Here is a 9419-nt window from a genome sequence, read left to right as displayed (position 1 = left end):
GTATAGTGTCTTGAGATAACTCTTGTTATGAATTGATACTATAAATAAAATTGAATTGAATTGAATTGAATTGAATATTTCAGTCGTATGTTGTGTATCCTGGTGTGAAGCCAGTGTGCGTCTGGGGGAGAGACACAGGACATGTACATTGTGTGACAAGCCCTTACATTGTGAGTAATACAGGAATTCAGCCTGCATTCTATAGTGAAACCTCTCATTCAAATTCACCATCACTCAACGCTTGGTTCCATGCATCATCTGATTTTTCTCTCTGCGCTGACAACAAAGTGAATCTCGTTTGGAAGCAAAACAATTACTGGGGCTCTGTCACAGATAGGTCTGCTGAGTGTCTCAGTTCCTGTGAAATCATGCCAGCTTTTTGATGCGTCTCTCTCTGCTTCCCCCTACCTCCCCCGTCTCCCCCCTCTCATGGACATGTTGGCCGCCTATCGCTGTTGGCCAGTCGTCCCGCGGTTTGAGATGTGCTCCCTGTGCTTCAGTCTGGAGGGAAGCGGTGACAGGCTTATCTCCCCTGACGCTCGCTCACCTGGAAAAACAGAGGGAAAAAAAGAGGCTGAAGGCGTTCACGGAGAACCGTCCTCCAGAGCTGAAACCCACACTGGAAAAACTGTCCTTTTCCACAATTTATTTCATTTGAATTAAGTCTGTACACTAAGAGGTATTAGGTGTGAGGGAAGGATGAATATTACACAGATCTCTTTAGTTTTGACAACCTGGCAACTCTTGCTTGTTGACGAAGAGCCTCAAAGTGTAGATGATACATAGAGCAGGAGGGACCATGAATGGTCAAAGCAGAACCTGATCACTGACTTCCACACACACACACACACTTCCACATCGTACCACAGTACAACATGTACAGCACGGTGGTTGTACTGGGCAGCTTCATCAATGTGGAACTGTGTGAATGTGACGGGTCGTTTTTGTAATGTTCTGCCGAACCGTGGATTCCGTTCAAAGGCAGTGGCTTATTTTCAGCTTTTTCACTGAAAAAAACTGCCTGCTGCATCTGAAACACTAAGCTGTGAGAGTGAGTCTAAACAGTAGCGTTGAGGGCCAGACAGCTTACCAACGAGCTAAAACTCAGTGTAAAGCTCTGTCAAGCCGAGGGGAGCTGCAGATGCAGCTGATAATTCTCCAGGTCATTTGATACAAATCGGCAGTAAGTTGGTGAGCAAAATGTTAGCATGAGTGATGATCAAACTGAACTTGTTCCATTTCAAGAATCAGTTATGTCTTGAGGGAAAGAAACTAAAACATAAACCGGAGCACATCTATCCATCACTACAAGTGACACCAGTGTCACTAAAGTTTTAAAATGCACATTATGATCCAAACGATTGTCCACTTGCTGCCACAGTGGCTGCTGATCTATCAGCCATTTAGATTAGCTTTACAGTAGATCCGCAGCTGTGTGATCACAGTATTTGATACTTGGTTTTTGAAGCACTCCTCATATACTAATATCCTAATTTCCTTTCTACAGTGTGTCTACTAAACTTATAAACATGGACTCAGCTGTCTGCCTCTGCCCTTAATACAGAGCACACTCACGACGGGTGACCGTGCTGCTCTGGATGCTGGTACAAGTGAACATTTGCTTACACAATCCTAAAGTTCTTTCATTAACTCCTTGCCCCTCAGGTTTCCATGGAAACATGCTTGGCAACTGCACAGATGTGAATGTGTTGCGAGAGGAAGGTCTTGTCACTCCGAGTGTATCTGTGTGTGACAGAGATAGAATATGGCAGCAGCTGCAGCAGCATGTGCCACTGAGGACATGTACTGTACATTATGTGTGTATTGTTTCATCCTGATGGCTGCGTGTGCTTTGCAGCGATGCTCTCATACATGAGCTGCAAAGTTTTAAGTGTGTGTTGTAGTGTGTGACAGTGTATGGGTGACTGCCTGAGCATTTGCATGTGTGCATGTATTTGCATTTTTTGTTCTGTGTATGCAAGTTAGCAAATAGACAAACTGCAGGAGGGTCTTTGCATTTCTCTTTACCGGTCCACAGTTGTTTACATGTGGCTCTGCTGACATTTCAGAGAGAGAGAGAGTGTGAGAGAGAGAGAGAGCAAGAGACAGAGAGAGAGTGTGTGTCTGTGTGTGTGTGAGAAATACTGTTGAACAAAGATATCACCTGGTCTTCTGAAAAGTTGCAGATCACCTTCTTGCTCTCTCTCTCTCTCACACACACACACACACACACGTCATTTGTCATCGCGTTGAGTTGTCACCAGTCAGCAACTGGTGGTGCATTCCTATCTCATTCAGCAAATGCAAATTACCCTCCTGTGACATTTCAGTGCTTAAAAGGAATAATTTCATTTTCCCAATTTGATTCTGCTGGACAGCCATTTGAACACACCAACAACGCACATCCACATGCAAACACACACACACACACACACAGACACACACAATAATAACCCCAGTAGAGCGCTGCCTTGAAGGAAAGAAATAAGAAAAACCAGAGGCAAATGGGATCCTGAGGCGAGTTGGAGCACTTTTACATATTGTACATGTCTATTTGTGTGAGCTTTGATCTCAGAGCTATTATTCATTAAAGTCCACTCCACCGTTACAGATGCACACAGACACACAGGCACCTCCTGCTGAGAATCTTTCTGTCTAGAGTTCTTTTATCCTCACTCTAATTGGCATTCTATTCTTCTCTCTTTTTGACTTGACTTTTTATTTCTTCGGGTTTTGACCCATGGTATGATGACGTTGCCGGTGTAGTGCCAATGTACTCAACTGATGATTTCTAAATAATCCACTCCAATACACTACACTACTGTACAAAGACATTACACAATATGAGACATTACTAAATGATACAAATTAATATCATTAATATAATATTTGTCTGGAAGTCGTAGTGGTGAGTCCCCCGGGTCGAGGCAGCCAGGTCCATATCTCTTCTGGGGTTAAATTGTCTTTACTATTTCCCAGAAGAGTAAATGCTGTTGTTTCTGATTCTCGGCATGGGGCTATCCGTGGTATTTTTGTATCTCGTATCGCTGACAGTGTGCTGATACTCGGCCAACCAATCAGCATTCTCTCTCTCTCTCTCTTTACATCTCAGCTTTATATCTAATTAAGATTTGATCTGATCATCTTGTGGATATGACCTTGTAATTTTTCGCTAACTTCATCCTGTAATTCAGAAGCTGAGGATGAATCCACGTTGGTTTCTGGCTGCCTGATGTTGCTTCTCCATTTGATTGGCTGTTTTTCTTGGGCTACTCCGGCTGTATCATATAGACATTTCTGATATCCAGGATACAATATTGATATGCACTAAAAGATGGGACACTGCACTCTTCCTCCCTTGGTGTCTCTCTTTCTGATTGCCTGTCCATGACACTCTTCTTGTCTTTCTTTAAATCTTTTATTGTCTTCCTCTGTTGCTCTTTCTCCTTTTTTCTCTTTTTATCTATTGTTCCAAGATACTAGCCTCCATCATGCTCATTCCACAACTCTATCTCAGAGATTCAACAACCCCCTTTTTTAATGTCCCAGATACAGCTGTTTCCATTCACTCTCCATCTCCTACCTTCTATGCAGTCTCTGTCTCTCTTTTTCATCTTATTGCTTTTTTCTCTGACTCCTCTGTTCGTTTTCCATTCCCTCTCTCACTGTCCTTCTGTCACTGGCTTTTTCTCTCTCTCAATTTCTCTTTGACTCTTTCTTCATATGCTTCACTTTTTCTCTTTGTAGTTGTGACTCAGTCTTTCCCTCTCTCTCTTTCCATGTCTGACTCACTCACTCTCTATTTTAATCTTTTTCTCTTTCCTTCTACTCTCCCACTCTCTTTTTCTGTCTCAATGTCTAATTTGTTCTTTGTCTGTCCTTCATTCACTGTTTTACCTTTCCCTCTCCTGTGTCCTCCTATCTGTCTTACTCTACCTGCTCTTATGTTGCTTTCCTTCAGTGTGTTTTTTACTTTACTCTCTACATCTTACCTTCTGTTGCCCCTTTACCTCTCTAAACATCCCCACTTTCAATATCTCTCTCTCTCTCTCTCTCTGTACTCAGTAGTCACAATGAATATGGGCGCAGATCCTCTCCAGCCTTTTCTGCCTATCATCCTCCCTCTGTGTGCAGCCTGATGGACATAGATGACGCCCCGTCCCCTGCCTCCACACACACACACACACACACACACACACACACACACACACACACACACACACACACACACACACACACACACACACACACACAAGCTCCTTCGAAAGCACTCACTCCACGCATATGTATCCGAATTAGCCTGGGTTGCCTGCAGCGACTTCCATTTTAAGTGGTGAGGGAAACTCCCAGGAGGCAGCGCGCCCACACACACAGTCAAACACTCACGAACGCACTTACACACACACACAAACACACACACACACACACACACACACACACACACACACACCTGTGACAAGATTCTTGCCTGCCACATATTACTCTGTATCCTTCATGTATTTATCCTGCATCAGTCCATATATGTGCATTTGTGTCTTGAAAATTGCAATATAAGGGTTTTGATATGATGGTACCACTTTTTAATAAGACATATGACCATGAACTGTTTGCAAACTTGTCTGTTAGTGACAGAGGACAAAGAGCTTAAAACAGGTTTAATATGTCTGTCGCCGACGCTAAGCACCTGTAATCCAGTCAAGGAAAGGGTTAACAGAAACGCGGTAAACGGACGAGGCTGTTCCAGACTCGATCTGATCTGCTAGAGGGAGAGCAGGAGACGGGTGTGAAGTTTAACGTTGGTACACCACAGAGGAAAAGATGGTCACATGCACTGAAATTACTTAATGTTAGAACATTGTGACAAAATGGTCGTTATTACTGTGACTTTTAAAGTGTCAGGTTCAGTTCCATCTGATTTAACGGGGGGTCTGATCCTACAATCCCCCCTGGCCAACGCAAAATTGATACAACACAACAGATCAGCTACTGCAATGGGGGAATGGCATCTTATATGCCAATAGGTTAAAAATGAATAACTGATCAAACATTGCATTACCTTGTCTCTCTTAGTTCTGCTGTAACAGGTCTAGACTGCCGGGGGACTTCCTTTGACACACTGAGCTGGTCTCTAGTCTGCCTTTCCATTTGTGTGCATGCTGTCCCAGGACTGGCTGTTACTAACCTAGTTCTAGGGAGTTTTATATTTTCTTTTCGCCCAGCATATTTCCTTGGATTATGATGGCAACAAGATCTTGGTTGCAGCTGTCGCCGTGGTCCTGCTGCCCCCCCCCGGCTACACCCTGCTATGCTCTGCGGTGCCCTGCTGAACCCTGCTGAACCCTGCTACTTCCAGCTCCTGTATGCCCTGCTGCATCCTGCTATGACATGGACTATTACGACTACCATTCTTTAGTCACTGTTCCATTAACTTTATTGTGACTGGTATGGCCAATGTGAATCCCCCCCCCCCCCAACTGGCCTTTCAGACTCTGCCAACCAAGAACCTGACCCAGGTTTCTTCCTAAAGGGAGTTTTTCCCCAACGCAGTCGCACCATGCTTGCTTTTTAGGGTAATTACTAGAATTATTGGGACTTTATACTATCTAAATTATAGACTCTGTTCTAGACCTACTCTCTCTCTGTGAAGTGTCTCGAGATAACTCTTGTTGTGATTTGATACTATAAATAAAATTGAATTGAATGTCGAATTGAACAACACCTATCACATTTTACAGACACCTCACAGCAGCTCATCCAATTCCTAACCAGAGGTTCATGTCATATCTCCCACACTGCTCCCTCAGACTGGGGAGTTGGGAGACATTGTGACCTCAGGAGCGACAGTATGTGACACTTGAACACATGTCGACACTGGGAGCGAGGTGTAAAACAGATGGCGATGCAGTGCAGCAAGAAAGACTTCATGCCTGAACTGTGTGTGAGCGTTTCCTCTGTGTCGCCCAAGTGTGATATCAGGCAGGCAGAAACAAACAACAAATGAATAAGTACTGAAAACACAAATAAGCACACAGTGAGAGTGTGACAGCTGCAACATCGAACTGGTTATTAGCGTCTTTAGTCCCTCTGGAGCAGCGCTGATGGAGCTTTGTTGAAGAGAGACGCAGGTCAAATAAGCTACATCACATAAAAGACCCGAACAAGAGGTTATCTGGTCATTTCTTCACCTTTCACATTTGTGAGGGGGTAATATATTCAAGTTACAGGTACAAACAACTGTTTGCTAAAACTAAATGTAAGTCAAACTTTAAGAAAAAGGGTTACATTTATCAATATAACTGAGCAAGACTTTTGCGGGCAAGAAACTCAAGAAGAAGGGCACACAGGGATCGCAGACCTGCACAAAGGCCAAATGTCTAATCTAGCACTGTTTTAAAAAGGGAAAAAAAACGTGTGCTCCCTCTATTCCCCGTTATTCGCCCCGGTATTCGGATCTGCTCTAAAATGTAATTTGGCCCTTTTCCCATGCTACACCCTTGCACATAGTAGTTTTTTCGTGCTCCTACTGACAGTGAGACAAACAAACCAAACCGAAAATCAACCCAAATGGACCAAAGTATGGTGGTGGACATGCTAATAACTTCTTTGACCTTCTAGGAGATTAAAAGCGTGCTAAAACCATAACACATTAATCCTTAACTGGAATCCGTGATGGATAAATTGTTCTGAGGTGTTCGTTATACCAGGGTTTGTCCTGGCTCAGAATAGGCCTTATACATATGAACCGGGGGTCATATGTATGGGTAATGTACAGGGGAGCATACACGGCAGTATGTGGCCGTCAATGTTGATTTTTGTGCCACTAGTATATAAATGTGTATCAGACCATGCTCCACTGCTGACGCAGCGATGTGGAGGTACATCTGGCAACCTGAGACCAGGGCTCGGCTAATCCATTGTCAACAACCCTTCTAAACCTGGTTCCTGCATCTACTTCCAGTCTCTCCAGGCACACAGCAGTTGTAATAGTGTTACAACAATGCTGAGGAATCTGTTCTTTCTCTAAACTCCCAAGAGACAAAATAATTACTTTTCCATGAAATCCACCCTTTGTGAATTCAGTTGTCTTTTATAATTTTGTAGGTAATTGAATTCAATACCCCAGAGGCATTATAGTGCCGAAAAACAGAGCAGACACACATACAGAGAGAATCTAAAAAGTTGTCTCTGTGTTGACTTATTATATCTGTGCCATTAGACGACTTATCTGAAAGCGCTTCAGATCAGATAACGGCAATTGACTGATAGGATCAAAAACCAAAATAATTGCCTTAAAAATAAGACAAGCAATCACTGCATGTATGCACAAATTCACACACTCAAGCACACATGCAAACACATCTACAGACATGCAGACACATTTAAACCTACACTCTTGCATGCCAGGCACTACAAAGCACTCTGTATTTGCTTGTTAAGCTTTCATTAGGTGTGATGGATATGTGGAGGTTTCGTTTGATCACTGTCTTATCCTCATCCCAATTACTCCAGCCTGCTAGCTGCCAACAAGACTGGATGGGGAAGCTAAGACAGCCTTGACATCCAGCTGCCCTCCACCACTTTTCCACCCTAAATAAGGGTTTGTTTACACTTTCTTTGAGTTTTTAAGACATATTTGGGTTTTGGCTGGTGAACGCAGGGGGGAATCACCTCTTTACTGAGCTTGAGGGAAAAGGTATGTGCTATCTCCTGCGATCTGACCTTGTATCACATTTCAAATCCGTCAGCAGCTGCAAGAAAATGTAAACTAACAACATTCTGTGTTGGTGTCATTGGCAGTGTTGGGAATAACTGTAATTTCCCTACTTTTGGCAGTAACTAGAAATGTAACTAATTACATTTTTTTAAATTAAATAACACAATTCCAGAAATGTACTCTCATGTCACCCGACAGCGCAATTAATGACCTAATCAATTAGCATTTAATCAATTTGCAGTGACAGATTGTTAAGAACTGGTCTGAAAGACACTTGTTGGAAATGTGAGACTGTGTACTTCCAATTACATACCATTTTGACACAATGTTCCAAGGACAGAGCTTTGCTTTAGGCTTGGAGAAAAACCTCAGTCCTGTATGTCCCTGGTGGACTGGTCCAATAACTGCAGTCAGTCTTTATCTTTCTATAAGAGCACAGGGTAGCATGACATGAGGCTAGGCTGCAGGGAGGTCAGGTGGGCACCGCACTGACCCCATTGACTATTCTAAACACACACACACAACTTGCACTGCACTGTTAATTAATTAATTAATTATTATTAAAAGTCATTTCTAGGTGTTTTAAATTGTCCTGCATTTTATTTTAATTTTGTCTTACTGGATCTATGTCTTATGTAAAGCATAAAGACATACATTTCCTTTTTGAAAGATGCAATACTAATAAAAAGAATCAAAGAATCCAGCATATTGACTGGAAATCAATGACAAAGATTTAAAATGTTAAAATATGTAGATGTCTGTTTAGCCACCAGATTTTTATCTTTTCGCCTAATTTCATGGTTTGTAAATACTTTGTAGGTAATCTGTCAATGTATGTATTTATTTTTTTAAATACGTTTTTAATTTGGTTCTGTTTTCCTTTAACAGCGGTCTCAAGATTTGTTTTTTAAGATCATTTTTGGGGCTTTTCCTTTTATTATAGTAACAGTGGATAGATATGAAAGGGGGAGAGAGATGGGGATGACACGCAGCACAGGGCCGCAGGTCGGATTAGAACCCGGGTCACAGTAGGCCTATACAGGTCGCACGCTCTTACTGGGGGGGCTAGAGGCTGCCCGCAATAGATCAAATTTGCATGAAACCTGGAAAAGTTAGGGTAGCGATGAAGTGCAAACCACGACAGCACATCACACAACACCGTGATGAACTGCTGCCGTGTTGTGGTGAGTCGCTGTTGTGCGATTTGCTGCTGGGGTTTGCTCTTCAGGGCCACCGTAGCAAATCATTTCTCTCCCAGGAAACAACTACATAGTAGAACTAGTGCAGTTAAATGATGAAGCTGCGGACGGGTAAATAAGTTAAGGTTTTATTTAATGATTAACAATGATTTAATGATTTTTACAGAACGTAATATTATTTCATATGTTACTGAGATAGTACCGTTACACGAGCTTACCATGTCCAAAAACTAAACCCTCTGAGTTCTATAGCTCACCTCCAGGTCCTCCTCCCTGCTAACGCGGATCCCCTCAATCCGGTCACAGATCATGCCAATACTCTCTGACCTACTTCATAATATCAAATCAAGGTAGACCATGTGTCTGCACTTTGATAATAATTATTATTATCTTTATATTGTAAATCCCAATGCCACTTGTGAAAACAGTGCTCATATTTACTATTTTAACATTTGTTGAAGTCCACAGGCGACTAAAGCTTTGTGTTATATTACTACTGTTGGCAG

The 9419-nt window shown here is 42.5% G+C and overlaps 1 long non-coding RNA gene across 1 annotated transcript in view; it reads left to right on the top strand.

The window, feature by feature from the left end:
- The window catches only part of LOC117954848, a 12673-nt gene that overhangs the window by 1523 nt on the left and 1731 nt on the right, over nt 1-9419 (top strand). Inside the window, exon 2 of the long non-coding RNA XR_004658904.1 lies at nt 4735-4737. This is a non-coding gene — a long non-coding RNA (uncharacterized LOC117954848). The remainder of the gene's footprint in view (nt 1-4734; nt 4738-9419) is intronic.

Source organism: Etheostoma cragini, chromosome 12, assembly GCF_013103735.1.
Source record: "Etheostoma cragini isolate CJK2018 chromosome 12, CSU_Ecrag_1.0, whole genome shotgun sequence".
Classification (NCBI taxonomy): Eukaryota; Metazoa; Chordata; class Actinopteri; order Perciformes; family Percidae; genus Etheostoma; species Etheostoma cragini.
Note: the sequence above shows the minus strand (reverse complement) of the source record. Positions and strands in the feature narration are given on the sequence as shown.